The 16,856-nt window shown below is 37.5% G+C and overlaps 1 pseudogene; it reads right to left on the bottom strand.

The window, feature by feature from the left end:
- Window positions 1-344: 344 nt before the first annotated feature.
- LOC112642466 (60S ribosomal protein L3-like) lies at window positions 345-1,081 on the bottom strand (annotated as a pseudogene).
- Between the last annotated feature and the right edge of the window lie 15,775 nt (window positions 1,082-16,856).

Raw genomic sequence — 16,856 nt, 5'->3', positions numbered from 1 at the left:
CTTTGATTGATATGTAATCGTGTGTATTATGTGTAAAAAGTAGCTCAAAAGAGATCATGGGCATAAATATAAAACCTAATGTTATAAAAGTTCTACGGAAAATCATAGGAAAAAGTCTTTGTAATCTTGTATAAGGTAAAGATTTCTAAAAAAAAAAAAAAAGGTAAAGATTTCTGAGATACCACAATCAAAGCCATCATTAATAAAAAATCATAAAAATCTAAAAAAAATTCCATCTTAAAGACCCTCTGAAGAGAATAAAAAGCTATAAATGAAGAAATATTGGCAATGTATTTCTTTTTGTTTTGTTTTTCCACTGGAAAATAATTTTTATTGCAATGCCATCAGCTGCACAGTCTGTTCCTGACATTAGCAATTTGGTCTTTCTTAAGTGGTCCCATGAAAGCTTTCTTCTCCTCCACAGTCTGGAATAAGACAGAGCCAAACTTGGAAGTGGTGTTGATGAGGTGGTGAAGCTGAGGTGGTGAAGACCTCAATGGTGAAGCTGAGGTCAGTCTTCTGGGCCTGTCCTTTGGTCTGTACCAGTGAGGACTTGCAGAAAATAAGCTGTTGACTCTTGGTTCCCAGCACACAGCCTTTCAGCCTGACAGAGGCATTGATCACTTCACTATAGTGGATAAAACCACCCAGAGAGTTGATGCTCCCATCAGACATATCATAATCAGTGGAAGCATTGTTCTTAATTACTTTGCCATCCTTGATGAGGTAGCTCTGGCCGGTCTTGTAGATCTTCTTGTTGATCTCAGTGTGGTGATGGTAGCTTTTCTGCCCAGCCTGAACCACAGAGAAGGCCATGGTGCAGAATGCCATGCCCCAATACAGGCAACCTTATGCAGCCTCTGCCCGGTCTTGTGGGGTAGCTTCTTGGTATGCCAGTGGCCGGTGATCCTTTGTAGCTTTTGTTTTTTGTGATACCAATGACAATGATCATCTCATCCTGTCCAGACACTGGATTCACAGGCACCTCTTGTCAGTCCCATCCACCTTCTCAGCTCTCAGGCACTATGCTTCCATTTACCTGGCTCTCCATGAGGTGGGCCGCCACCACCGTTGTCATCATCACATCGTGGTCACTTCTTCTTTTTCTCCTTCTCCTCCTCCTTCTTCTTTTTTGTAAACAAGGACAATTTGATTTTTAGAGGTAAACAAACAGGGATAAATATGGTTTCAGGGAAAGGTCATGACTGGTTCATATTCTTGGACCTACTAGAGGGCCATCTTTAGCCTGATGTTTTTCAAGATCATGTTGAAGTATGGGCTAACACTCCCACCTGAGGATTATTTAATTCCCTAAGGAATGTATATTTGTTCATTAACTATTTTTTAGGGCACAGACTGTGAATACTCATGTTAAGTTGTATATATATTGTCCAAAAGCAATGCAAATGATTTTTGTCCTATAGGAAGAAAACCTCCAAAATAATTGTCTATTAACCACTTTTGTATTTAACTTAACAAATTTATATCAGCCTACCTTTCCCAAATTATATAAATCAACAACAAATGACAGGGGGAGCTAGCCCCCTCAAACACACATGCGCACACACTCTATTCTCTCTCTCTCTCTCTTTTTTTTTTTTTTTTTTACTTCCCGGGACATTGGCTAGCTCACAATCATCCTATTAACAGTCTTCTCCCAGGTGAGCCCCCAGTAGCCAGCTTTTGCTTCATGGCATTATAACTCTTTGAAATAAGCCTAGTTAAACATGATAAATCTAATTGTTTCATCAGGAAATGCCAGATTCCAAAAGCCTGGCTGTACTTTTACCCTTGGTTTCTGTGAAGTTATCCTGTAAAACTTTTGATTCCCTCTAGAGAACTCTCAACTGGAATTTCTTGAGGGAATTAAGTCCTAGTTAATGTACTCAGGCCTCCATTTTTATGTATGAATTAGCTTCATTTTCCTATGCATCTAGAATAGAATATGATGTGTATTACCCTTGGGAGGACTGGGAAAATAATCACACAAATCACTTTTGGCTTGTAATTCAAACAGGAAGAACCTCCTGAGACCTTGGTGTTACACCAAAGAAGCATAATTTAAATGTCAAAGGGTAAATTCAAAATAACTCAATTCTCTATTTCAAGTTCTCTTACACTTTGCAAGGGGATATGGAGACCATATAGGTCTTTGAAATAAGTTATTCTCCCTTTGCTTTTTGTTTCACCTAATGTTTTTTTAAAATTTCAAATATTCTAAAAAAATTTCCTTCCTTTCCACATAGTTCTATCCTGTCTCTCACTCTCCATGTAGCTAGCGAGATGCTTCTTTCACCATAACTCTGTACTTTAAGATTGCCAAATGTATATCGTTAAGTGCGCAGTCTGCAGGAATTGTGATAAATCTATTACTCTAAATTAATCATAAGATTTCCTTAGTGTTATGTTTAGATTACTTTCGAATTTTTTGTGTGAATTTACCGTAAGTTTTTGTTTTATAATTACTGTGGGATTCATACATAATTTCTTAGGTAAATATCAGTCTGTTTTGAGTGATAGCAATTTAATTTTGAATACATTACAAAACTTCACATTTTTCTCCCCTTATGATGTTTTAGACTTTGATGCCACATTTTCACCTTTTTATTTTATGCATCCCTTAACTAATTACTGTAGTTTTAGCTAACTTTTCTATTTTGTCTTTTAACCTTCATACTTGCTTTATTAGTTATTGATCAACTACTTTACTATCTATTTCCCTTTTCCAGGGAGATTTTTACTTGTTTTATGTTTCTTGTTATTGGAGCCATTTCTTTTCATCTTAGAGAAGTGCCTTTAACATTTTTTTTTGTAGGGACAGTTTAGTGGTAAAGAGCTCCTTTAGCTTTTGCTTATCTGGAAAACTTTTAGTGTCTTCTTTAATTCTAAATGATAACCTTGTCTTACAGACAATTCTTTGTTGGATTTTTCCTTTCATCAATTTGGGTATGTCATGACACTCTCTACTGGCTTGCAAAATTTTGGCTGAGAAAAACAACCTGCCTGTAGCTTTATGGGTTTTCCCTTGTATGTGATAAATTGTTTTTCTTTTGCTACTTTTAACTTTTATTACTTTAATTATATTGTCTTTTGGTGCAGATTTCTTTGGGTTCATCTTATTTGGAACTCTCTGGGATTCCTGGACCTATTTGTCTGTTTCCTTTCCAGATAAGGGATGTTTTTTTCCATTGTGTCTTCAGGTATATTTTCTGGCCTTTCTCTCTCCTCCTCCTCCTCCTCCTCCTCCTCCTCCTCCTCCTCCTCCTCCTTCTTCTTCTTCTTCTTCTTCTTCTTCTTCTTCTTCTTCTTCCAGGGATCCCTATTATGCAAATGTTACTCTGCTTGATGTTTTCCCAAAGGTCTTTCAAGGTTTTTTTTTGTTTATTTGTTTTAAATTCTCTTCTCTTTCTGTTGCTCTGTCTGGATGAGTTCTATTGCTTTGTCTTTCAACTTGCTGATCCAGTCAACAGCTTCATCTGGTCTGCTGTTGAATCCCTCTGGTGTATTTTTTTAGTTAAGTTATTGTGTTCTTCAGCTCTGTAACTGCTGTTTGAAACTTTCTATCTCTGTTGAGGATCTCACTATGTTCATCTTCCAAGTTCAGTAAGCATCTTTATGATCATTCTTTGACTCTTTATCAGGTAGATTGATTATTTCCATTTAATCAATGTCTTTTTTTTATCAATGTCTTTTTTTTTTATCTTTTTCTTTTATTTGGGACATATTCCTTTATCTCCTCATTTTGCTTGGTTTTGTTTGTTTCTATGTATTAGGCAAATTAACTACCTCCTTCAGTCTTGAAGCAGTGACCTTGTGTAGATTTCACATGGAGCCCAGAAGTCCAATTTCATCTGACTACCAGAGCTAGGTGTTCAAGAGGTATCTTCTGTGTGACTGCTATGGTGGGGCCATGTCTGTGATACAGGAATGGGCAAGACTGGTGTTGGTCCTCCTGTATTATGCAGCTACACTATGGTGCAGGAGTCGGTGGGGCTGTACCAGGCTGGCTGAGATGTGCTGAAGTATAGGGGTAGGCAGGACTTATGCCTAGCCCAGCTGTGATGCATTGCTGCACTGGCCCATGAAGGTGGCCTGTACTGTTGCTAGTGTCAGCTATAAGGGGTTGTGGCACTGTGGGTATGGGTGGATTTCTTAGCTGGTGTGCTCATTTCTTTAAGTAGGCTAGAGGAATGGTTCCTAAATGGTGCTTGCCAGCACCAGTCTTAGTAAGGTAGATTGAGGTTGCAAATATGGTACCTGCCAGGTGTCTGCCAGAGAAAATCCCAACAGTTTGCTGCCTACCACCCCTCCCCACCTCCCGTACATGTTTTAAGATTAGTTAAGTGAGTCTCTTCCACATATGGTGTAGGGCATTTCAAATTGTTTTTGTTTTGCACTGGATTCCTGGGTAAGTGAGCTTTTGTGTGAGCCCTTAAGAGCAGATTCTCCATTCTTTACAGTTCCATGGTTCTTGAATATAATTCTTATTGGTTCTCAAAGTCTAGTGGTTAAGGGCTCATCTATCTTGTGCAGTATCTTAAGGGTTCCTGATGTGGATTGAAAACCCTTCACTTCTAAGGGAAAAGTTCTATTTTTAGATGCCCTCCTGCTGGTAGATTGTCATGCTTGGGGTTGAGAATTTTGATGAGATGGTATCTCTGCCTCTCTTACCCATCTTGGTGCTTTCATTTTTGTCCTTTGTTGTAGAGACTGTGTTCATCTAGTTTTCTACACGTTTTCAAAGGAAGTAATTCCATATGTAGTTGTATACTTGTATCCATGAGAGGGAGCGAGATCAGGAACTTACTATGTGGCCATCTTGAAACCAATCTCTTCTTTTTCCTAAGTTAACCATTTGCTACTCATCCTTTTGCTTTATGTCCCATGTTCATCTTTATCCCATGTGACTCTGGACTTAGATGACATTCTCTTTCAAGGACTTTATTTTCAAATTGCCTGTGACCCTCAGAAAATGTGTTGTTTTTTATTATACTTGGCAAAAGGAGAAGTACCAGTTTTCCTTGTAACCCAAAGAATGATTTTCTTCTCTTTTATAGTCTTATAGTCTTCTAATTTGAGACTTTGATTCCAGTTCTGTAGTCCCTTCACTAAAGAGAAGGCCACATTTATTTGTTTACTATTTTAAATTTATTTTGGAATAAGTAATTTATGGACACAGGATAAAATTTTAAAAGTTATAAAAAATTTTTCATGAAATTTAAGTATTTTTCTCACTCCTATGTCCCAACTACTTGGTAATTCTTCCTAGAAATAATCAGTATTACTAATTTCTTCTGTAATCCTTCAGATATGTTATGTATGTAGAGGTAAATCTTTCTCCATATAATCCCCTTTATATCTGTTTTCTTTTAAATATGTTAGCTACTACAAATAATACTTTATATACTGCTTTTTTGCACCACAGTACAGAGTATTTTATCCTAACTTTGCCAATAATATTAGCCTCCTGAGTGAAATGTAAAGTAAAAAATGAGAAGAAAACCTGATTTTTTCTAACTATCTACAAAATGTCTTACTTTGGTTGACATATATTTTGACTTAACCAACAAAGGCAATAAGTTTATATGTAAGTAGTATGATAACCTATTATATTAATTAAATGCACTGCCTAGAGAAAATAGTTCATTATGTAACTTGAAATAAGTAGTTGAGAATATGTTTAAATGTAACTCTTTGTTTTAAATTTTGTCTTGTAGGTAAGACTTTAGAGTAGTGCTAAAGCTTACTATGGGATCAGATATATTTAGTAAGAACTTAGTTCAAGTACACTTTATTTACATTGAATTTGTATGATGAATAACTCATTTTTTGCCAATTAACAATTTCAGCAGTTTTGGGGAAAATGATTATTTTTTAAAAGATTTTATTTATTTATTTAAGAGAGAGAGAGTGAGTGAGAGAGAGAGAGAGTGAGTACAAGCACAGGGAGCAGCAGAGGGAGAGGGAGAAGCAAGCAACCCACTGACCAGGGGGTCTGATGTGGTGCTCGATCCCAGGGCCCTGTGATCATGACCTGAGCCAAAGGCAGACGCTCAATGAACTGAGCCACTGGGCACAGGAAAATGATTATTTGTAAGCTGTCTCAGTTTTAGTTAGTGCTTTTGGTTTCTAAGAGGCCCTCATTTATGGCACACAATGCAAGAACATAAAACCACTCATTTGCTAGTTTGAAGATAGTTAAACTTCTCTTATTTTGCAGTATTAACTCATAATTTGTAAAATAAGGCTTTTATATTATTTTGGGAAAGGTGTTATAACACCTATCTTGGCCTCTTGGAATCTAAAACATTGATTTGTTAGTAAGGAATAATCTGGGAAAGATGGCTTTATAGTAGTGGCACTTGTGAAATAGAATATATGATTAGTTTGACATGTAGTAAATGACTTTTTTCCCCACAAAGCCAACATTATGCCAAATAATAATAACTTTTAGAAACATTTCTAAGTCATTCCATTTTATTTTTAGTTTTATAATGTTTACTTGTAAATTAAATTTTACTTCCTAAATGAAATAGTTTTCTAAATGAGAAGAAAACACCTCCTGTGGTTGTTTCTAATTTCATTTTCTGCTAACATAGCTGTTGGCAGTAGAAATGCAGAACAATTTTCAAAGAGTACTGTCAACCATGTAATTTCTTGGCAAATATATGACAATTACTTTCCATGTAATTATAGTGTCATTCCATGGGATCCTACAGCTTAGTCTAGGAAGAGACTTACCAGGTCATCCTGTCCATCATTTTACTTGTTGTTTCCTTATGTCTGTTTCCTACTCACACCATATATTTTGACTCCACTTAATACCACAGTCAGATCAAAGTCCATACCAGAATTATCAAAAAGAAAAGAGAAAGGAGCCAAACAAAATCATGAATGAAAGAGGAGAGATAACAACCTACACAAACTATAAGAGAATATTATGAGCAATTATATGTGAACAAATTGGACAATCTGGAAGAATGGACAAATTCCTAGACACCATCGAAACTGAAACTGGAAGAAATGTAAAATTTGAATAGACCCATAACCACAAAGATATTGAATCAATAGTCAAAAATTTCCCAAAAAACCAGAGTCCAGGGCTGATGGTTTCCCAGGTGAATTCTACCAAACATTTAAAGAAGAATTTATATCTATTCTTCTGAAGCTGTTCCAAAAGTAGAAATGGAAGGAAAATTTCCAAACTCACCAATGAGGCTAGTATTACTTTAATCCCAACAGCAGACAAAGACTTCACTAAAAAGGAGTATTACAGACCAATATCCTTGATGCACATGGGGGCAAAAATTCTCAACAAGAAACAAGCTAATTGAATCCAAGAGTACATTAAAAGGGTTGTTTAGCATGATCAAGTGGGATTTATTCTTAGGCTGCAGGGGTGATTCAATATCCACAAATCAATCAACATGATACACTGTCTTAATAAAAGAATGGATAAAAGCCATATTATCCTCTCAATACATGCCAGAAAAGCATTTGACAAAATATAGCATCCTTTCCTGATAAAAAAAAAAAAAAACCTCAATAAAGGATAGAAGAAACATACCACAACATCATAAAGGCCATATATGAAAGACCCACGGTGAATATCATCCTCAGTGGGGAAAAACTGACAGCTTCCCCCTAAGGTCAGGAACACAATAGGGATGTCCACTCTCAGCACTCTTCTTCAACATAGTACTAGAAGTACTAGCCTCAGCAATCAGAGAACAAAAAGAAATAAAAGATATCCAAACTGTCAAGGAAGTCAAACTTTCACTCTTTACAGATGACATGACACTTTATGTAAAAAAACCAAAAAGACTCCACCAGAAAATTGCTAGAACTGATACAGGAATTCAGCAATGCCACAGGATATAAAATCAACATACAGAAATCTGCTGCATTTCTATATACCAACAATGAAGCAACAGCAAGAGAAGTAAAGGAATCAATCCCATTTACAATCACCCCAAAAACCATAAGATACCTAGGAATAAGCCTAACCAAAGAGGTAAAAGATCTGTACTCTGAAAACTGTAGAACACTTATGAAATAAATTGAAGAGGACACAAAGAAATGGAAAAAAATTATGTTTTTGGATTGGAAAAAAATATTGTTAAAATGTCTGTACTACCCAAAGCAATCTACACATTCAGTGCAATCTTGATGAAAATAACACCAGCGTTTTTCACAGAACTAGAACAAACCATCCTAAAATTGGTATGGAACCACAGAAGAGTCTGAATAGCCAAAGTAATGTTGAAAAAGAAAAGCAAAGTGGGAGGCATCACAATTCCAGCTGTCAAATTGTATTACAAAGTTGTAACCTTCATGACAGTATGTTACTGGCACAAAAACAGGCACATAGATCAATGGAATAGAATAGAGAACCCAGAAATGGACCCATGACTGTACGGCCAACTAATCTTCAACAAAGCAGGAAAGAATATCCAATAGAAAGAAGACAGTATTTTGAACAAATGTTGGGAAAATTGGACAGTCACAAGTGAGAATGAAACTGGACCATTTCTTTACACTATCCACAAAAAGAAATTCAAAGTTGATGGAAGACCTAAATATAAGTCAGGAAACCATCAAAATCCTAGAGGAGAAAGCAAGCAGTGACCTCTTTGACCTCAACCCAGGCAACTTCTTACTAGACACATCTCTGGAGTCAAGGGGAACAGAAGCAAAAATTAACTATTTGGACCTCATCAAGATAAACAACTTCTACACAGCAAAGGAAGCAATCAATAAAACTAAAAGGCAATTGATGGAATGGGAGAAGATATTTGCAAATAACATATTAGATAAAGGGCTAGTATCCAAAACCTGTAAAGAGTTTATCAGACTCAAAACCTAAAAACCAAATAATCCAGTTAAGAAAAGGGCAGAAGACAGGAATAGATTCTTTTCCAAAAAAGACTTCCAAATGGCTAACAGACATATGAAAAGAAATGCTTAACATCACTCATCATCAGGGAAATACAAATCAAAACCACAATGAGATACGACCTCACACCAGTGAGAATGGCTAAAATTAACAAGTCAGGAAACAACAAATGTTGATGAGGATGTGGAGAAAAGGGAATACTTTTGCACTGTTGGTGGGAATGAAACCTGGTGCAACCACTCTAGAAAACAGTATGGAGGCTCCTGAGAAAGTTACAAATAGGGGCATCTGGGTGGTTAAGTGTCTGCCTTTGGCTCCCGTCATGATCTCCAGGTCCTGGGATCAAGTTCCACGTCTGTTCCTTGCTTAGCGGGGAGTCTGCTTATCTCATTCTCTCTGCCTCTCCCCCTGCTTGTGCTCTCTCTCTTTCAAATGAATAAATTAAAAGAAAAAAAAAACTTTAACAAAATTAGAAATAGAACTACCTTATGACCCAGCAATTGCACTAATAGGTTTCTATCTAAAATTATAAAAAATGCTGATTTAAGGAGTTATGTTCTCCTCAATGTTTATAGCAGCACTATCAACAATAGTCAAATTATGGTAAGAGCCCAAATATCTATTGACTGATGAATGGATAAAGAAGTGTTTTACACACACACACACACACACACACACACACATCACACACACACTATTCTCAAAAAGAATAAAATCTGTGCCTGGGTGGCTCAGTTGGTTAAACATTCAACTTTTGATTTTGGCTCAGGTTGAAATTTCAGGGTCATGAGATTGAGCCCTACATCAGGCTACACTAATACCTAGTGGTAGTATTATCTTTCTCCTTCTCCCTCTGCCTCTCCCCTTTTCTCTCCCTCTGCAAAAAAAAAAAAAAAAAAAAAAAAAAAAAGAAAAAGAAAAAATGAAATATTGCCATTTGCAATGACATGGATGGAGCTAGAATATATTATGCTAATTGAAATAAATCAAAGAAAGACAAATATATCATTTCACTCATGTGGAATTTAAAAAACAAAACAGATGAACATAAGGGAAAGGAAGGGGAAATAAAATGAGTAAAAACAGAGAAGGAAGCAAATCGTGAGAGACTTTTAACTACTGAGAACAAACTGAGGGTTGCTGGAGGGGAAGTAGGTAGGGAAATGGACTAAATGACTGATAGGCATTAAGGAGGGCACATGCTGGGATAAGCACTGAGTGTGTGTGTGTGTGTGTGTGTGTGTTTTCCAGATTTTATTTATTTATTCATGGGAGACACACAGAGAGAAGTAGAGACACAGGCAGAGGGAGAAGCAGGCTCCATGCAGGGAGCCCGATGTGGGACTCAATCCCAGGACCCCAGGATCACGCTCTGGGCCAAAGGCAGGTGCTCAAACGCTGAGACACCCAGGCGCCCCAGCATTAGGTATTATATGTAAATGGTGAACCACTAAATTCTACTCCTGAAGCCTGTACTATCTTATATGTTAATTAATTGGAATTTAAATTAAAAAAAAATTCTCCCAGGGTTGCTTGGTTGGCTCAGCAGTTTAGTGCCTGCCTTCCACCTAGGGCATGATCCTGGGGACCTGGAATCAAGTCCCATATCAGGCTCCCTGCATGAGGCCTGCTTCTCCCTCTGCCTGTGTCTCTGCCTCTCTCTCTCTCTCTCTCTCTCTCTCTGTGTCTCCCATGAATAAATAAAATCTGGAAAAAAGAATTCCCCCACACTTTGAGTGCTTTTCTTGAATATTTCCATTTAAAATATGTCTTAAGACTCATCATCCAATTTTTCAAAAGAAAATGCAAAAGAAAGTACGTAGTTATTCACACTCACAAATTAGAATTAGTTTTTTATAGGAGAGTGGAGAAGCAGAAAAGTATGCTGACATTTTTAGTTTAATGAAAAATTATTGTTTAGCTTAGTTTTGAATAAACTGTTAAAATACCTGAATGGAAAATATTTTTTTAAATGTCACAAGTTTAAATAGAATTTCATATGCTTTTTAAGTAGAATTTCTGATGCTTTTACCTATAATTACAAAAATTACATTGATGTTACAAATGTATTGGTTACTAGGATTGGGGGCTTGGTCTGTATAACTCACTCACTCTTTATGGACATTGAGATTTACTTAAAAGACCTAGGTATTATGAAAGCATTTTAATTATGATGAAAGTAATATAGACATTTGATGGATTTACTGTATTTGGGTATATTGGCAAAATTTCCATAACATGAAGAAAGAGGAGGAAGAACAGAAAAGTTTGAACTAATATATGAGGATTGTCAGCATTTTTGAAATATCTGATTAATTATGAAAGTCTCCATTTAATTTTTCCAGAGTACACAGAACCAAAAAGGAAAAAAGTCTTCAATTTTTAAAAATAATCACTGCTTAGAATATATACTGCTCTATTTTATTTTAAAATGCTATTTATACCACTAAATGATTAAGTATCATCAAGCCCTTTACAGAGATTAAAAATGTCAAAAATCAGAAAATTATTTTACCAAGATGTGTGTATGTTAACCACATTCTAATTAATTTATAAGTATAAATGGATTTATTTTTCACAAGTATTTTTTGAGCACCTATTTGATTCTATGCATGGCATAAATCTTGAGGAGACAGAGTATAAATATGAATGAGCAAAGAACATAGTGGTGAGGTTGTGGTTTGCTGAAGCCAGCTTGTACTGGCTCATGGTAGCCAATTGTGAGCATCCTTCCTGAAAGCCAGGTACAATTACATCTTGTTGGTACCTTAAATTTGGTGGCAGTGGAAACATAGTGAAAATAAGCAAATCTTACAGAAGATGGGTTTTTCGCTCTTTTTTTCCTTCTTCTTAGTGGTGGCAGGAGTCAGTTGTTAGTTTTCTAAGACACCATTGGGTAAAGGGTATAGACTATGCAAGGAGATACATATAATCAGCCCTGTTTTGCACTGTGTAAAGTTAGACAAGATTTACTTAACCTTTTTAGACTTTTATCTCTTCTGTTAAGTGCAATTCATATCATTAACGTCATATATTTATTGTAATATATGAAGTAATAACTGTAATATGCTTAGGTTAACTTGGTTCACAGAAAACTGATTTTTTTTTCAGTCACAGTTTGCTGTGTAACAACAGATGTTACAGTAGAGTAGACTAAATTGATAAGTATCAAAGTATCTTAAAATAGTTATTTAGAAAGTATTGGTAGTATAGAGAAGAGGATGCTTAACTCTGTGAAGGAAGCTTGGAGGGATATATAGAAATAATTGTGATAGATGTACTAGAGTTTGCTAAGTGAAGAAAGTGGATGGTGTGAGAAGCAGCCTAAGTCATAGAAACTGTGTGAGGGGTACAGATATAGTATAGAAGGACATTTGATAAAATGGGTAGTACTTTCAGAGATACGTGTGTGCTTTGTTTCAAAGTCAACTCTGGGCAATGTATCTTTTGAGAAAGGCTACTCAGTGACAGTAAATGTCATCTCTCCCAATAATTTTGCCTGAAACATGATATTTTTTAGTTTTCTCTCTGCTCCATGGTTCCTAGAATTAAGAGTGAAACATTTCCTATTGGACACTGACCACCAGGCTCATACGTACATTTATAAATTGAAGTACTAAACAAACTAGGTCTTCAAATTGATTTATATATGTGAACTAATCCACTAATGTGTCAGGCTAAATTGTTAAGCATTTATATTAACTTTTGTAGCTGGGAGCTTTGGAAAAACAGTAACACATAGTCATTTACATTTAAGAAGGCAGTATATTTCAAGCCTATATTTAGCAAATACAACCTATTCATAAATTCAGTATTTTTTTTTAAAATGAAGCTGATGGAATAATATTAGTTAAATATAATATTTATTGAAGGCTCCTAGGGGGCTCAGCCGGTTAAATGTCTGACTTGATTTCAGCTCAGGTCATGATCTCAGGGTTGTAAGATTGAGCCCCACATTGGGCTCTGCTCTAGGCATGGAACCTGCTTAAGATTCCCCCTTCCACATAGGTTATATGGCAAGACGTCAGAGGTGTAGGGTCCCCAAGTTACCTGTCCCCACCAACTTACCTGGATAACTTTCAAACCGTCCTGAAAACCTACGAATTCAACCTGAGATTTAAAGACAGAACAGCCGGAACGCTACGGAGAGAAGAGTTGGCGCTTCTAACAAGGTAGCAAGGCAGAAAAAAATTAAAAGTAATCCAGTGGGGGAGGGGCCCAGCCCTGGAGAAGCAGGAACTTAAAAAATCTACACAGGATTCTTTCTGGATGGAAAGGCGCTTGCAGGGAACTCGGGCAGGACCCCAGGAGGGGCAGTGGAACCCCCAGTTCTTGGGGTCACTAACTGAGAAGGTGCGCCCCGGGGAGAGCGCCCCACACCCCACAGGCTGAGTGGGGGGAAAGGGCTGGAGCTCTCCAGGCGGGGCCTCGGGAGCAGCTCAGGTGGCAGCTCCACGGGGAGGGGGCTGCGCGGCCCTGGGAGCGCCATCCCAGCGCAGGCCCTGGATCCCAGGGCGCTGGGGACACAGCCCAGGATCCTGTGCTCCCCCTGGGACAGGTGGAGGCCGGGAGGACACAGGACAGCGAGGATGCTCCTGCCGCCAGGAGCCCCCGAGCACCCGAACACTGCCACCCCTGGAGCATCAGGCCCCTGCGGACTGGGAGCTGCAGGAGTTACTGGGGGAGCTGACTCTAGGGCTGGGGAGCTGGCCGCTGCCAGTGGGGTTGTTGCTCCTGGTGTCACCCTGTGCCTGGGATGGAGCAAGGCCTCAGGGAACAGGGGCCTCACAGGATAAACAGCTCCCCCAGGTGCACACACCTGAGAATCAGCACAGCAGGCCCCTCCCCCAGAAGACCAGCTGGAAGGACAGGAGAAGACCAAGTTCTTGACCCAGAAGTGCTGGGAAGCTCCAGGGGAAGTCGAGGGATTTACAGTATATAGAACCAGAGGGTACCCCTCCATGTATTTTTCTTCCTTTATCCAGTACAACTGTTTTTCTATCAGACTGTAAATTTCCAAATTTATTTTTCTCTTTTCCTACCTTAACTACAATATTTTACCATTTCTTCATTTTTAAGATTCTTCCTTTTTGACTTTCATATTTCTACAATTACAGGTCCTAAATATGCTTTCACTTCTAGATTCCCTTCAACATAATCAACTTAGTTTGGGAGATATACAAGATATGTGGTTTTTTGTTTGTTTGTTTTGTCTTTTTTGTTTTCTCTGCCTCATTCTGTTGTATAATGGTGGAAGTTAATACCTTCTGAAACATGACTAGTATGCACCCAGAACCAAGTGGTATGCTGAGCTGGTTCATTCTGTGAAATTCCTCATTCCCATTCTACCCCCCTCTTTTATCTCATTTATGCTTTGGTGGTAATGATGGGGACTTCTACAAGTATTTCTGGTTTATATAAATGTGGGACTGAACATCTCCTAACATACAGAACTTAATATACTCAGAACCAAGAGGATCACCCTCTAGAAACCCTCAGGTAGACTACATTCTAACTTCACTACAATTTCATCACCACCACCATCTCCCAGTACCCCCCTTCTATTTTTCTTCTCCTTTTTTTCTTTTTTTTCCCCTCTTCCTCTTTGGGATTCTTGGCCTTTTATTTTTTTACTACTTTGTTTTAAAATTTGTTTTTCACTTTAATGGTCCTTTTGTTTTATTTCATTCTGATCTTTGTTTTCAATTTCTGGTCTCTGACCTCAGCAGAATCATCTAGTGTGAAATATACTTAGGTCTTGGTTGATATTCTTGATGCAGCCTGCTCATATAGCCACTCTGCACTAAGCAAAATGACTAGAAAGAAGAACTCACCACAAAGAAAGAATCAGAAACAGTACTCTCTCCCACAGAGTTACAGAATTTGGATTACAATTCGATGTCAAAAAGCCAATTCAGAAGCACAATTATAAAGCTATTGGTGGCTCTGGAAAAAAGCATAAAGCAATCAAGAGACTTCATGACTCCATAATTTAGATATAAACAGGCTGAAATTAAAAATCAATTAAATGAGATGCAATCCAAACTGGAGGTCCTAATGATGAGGGTTAATGAGGTAGAAGAAAGAGTGAGTGACATAGAAGGCAAGTTGATGGCAAGGAAGGAAGCTGAGGAAAAAGAGAAAAACAATTAAAAGACCACGAGGAAAGGTTAAGGGAAATAAATGACAGCCTCAGAAGGAAAAATCTATGTATAATTGGGGTTCCAGAGGGCACTGGGAGGGCCAGAGGGCCAGAAAACATATTTGAACAAATCATAGCTGAGAACTTCCCTAATTTGGGGAGGGAAACAGGCATTCAGATCCAGGAGATAGAAAGGTTCCCCTTACACCCATATCAATAAAAACGTTTCAACAACTCAACATCTAATATTGAAACTTGCAAATTCCAAAGATAAGGAGAAAATCCTTAAAGCAGCAAGACACAAGAGATCCCTAACTTTGCCATTCAAATGGTCCTCAAAAGAAATCAGGGGTAGCAATCCTCATATCAATTAAATTGAATTTATCCCAAAGACTGTAGTAAGAGATGAAGAGGGACACTGTTTCACAATTCAAGGGTCTATCCAACAAGAGGACCCAATAATCATGAATATTTATGCCCCGAATGTGGGAGCTGCCAAGTATATATATAACCAAAGTAAAGACATACTTAGATAATAGTACACTAATACTAGGAGATTTCAACATGGGACTTTCTGCAAATGACAGATCTTCTAAGCACAACATCACCAAAGAAACAAGAGCTTTAAATGATACAGTGGACCAGATGGATTTCACAGATATTTACAGAACTTTACATCCAAATGCAACTGAATACACATTTTTCTCAAGTGCACATGGGACTTTCTCCAGAATAGACCACATACTGGGTCACAAATCAGGTCTCCACTGATACCAAAAGATTGGGATTGTCCCCTGCATATTTTCAGACCATAATGCTTTGAAACTTCAACTCAATCACAAGAAGAAATTTGGAAGAAACTCAAACAAGTGGAGGTTAAAGAGCATCCTGCTAAAAGATGAAAGGGTCAACCAGGAAATTAGAGAAGAATTAAAAAGAATCATGGAAACTAATGAAAATGAAGATACAACTGTTCAAAATCTTTGGGATACAGCAAAAACAGTCCTAAGAGAGGAATACATTGCAATACAAGCATCCCTCAAAAAATAGGAAAAACCCCAAATACACAAGCTAACCTTGCACCTAAAGGAACTGGAGAAAAAACAGCAAATAAATAAAAGCCTGCACCAAGCAGAAGAAGAGAGTTAATAAGGATTTGAGCAGAACTCAATGAAATAGAGACCAGAAGAACTGTAGAACAGATCAACAAAACCAGGAGTTTATTCTTTGAAAGAATTAATAAGATAGATAAACGATTAGCCAGCTTTATTAAAAACAAAAAAAGACTCAAATTAATAAAATCATGCATGAAAAACGAGAGATCACTACCAACACCAAGGAAATACAAATGATTTTAAAAACATAATATGAGCAGCTATACACCAATAAGTTAGGCAATCTAGAAGAAATGGACGCATCTCTGGAAAACCACAAACTACCCAAACTGGAACAGGAAGAAATAGAAAACCTGAACAGGCCAATAACCAGCAAGGAAATTGAAGCAGTTATCAAAAACCTCCCAAGACACAAAAGTCCAGGGCCAGATGGCTTCCCAGGGGAATTCTATCAAATGTTTAAAGAAGTAACAATAACCATTCTGCTAAAGCTGTTCTGAAAGATGGAAAGGGACAGAATAATTCCAAACTCGTTCTATGAAACCAGCATCACCTTAATTCCAAAGCCAGAGAAAGAACCCACCAAAAAGAGAATTATAGACTGTATCCCTGATGAACACAGATGCAAAAATTCTCAACAAGATACCAATAGGAGCCAATAGGATTCCAATAGTACATTAAGAAGATTATTCACCATGACCAA

Source organism: Canis lupus, chromosome 8, assembly GCF_003254725.2.
Source record: "Canis lupus dingo isolate Sandy chromosome 8, ASM325472v2, whole genome shotgun sequence".
Classification (NCBI taxonomy): domain Eukaryota; kingdom Metazoa; phylum Chordata; class Mammalia; order Carnivora; family Canidae; genus Canis; species Canis lupus.
Note: the sequence above shows the minus strand (reverse complement) of the source record. Positions and strands in the feature narration are given on the sequence as shown.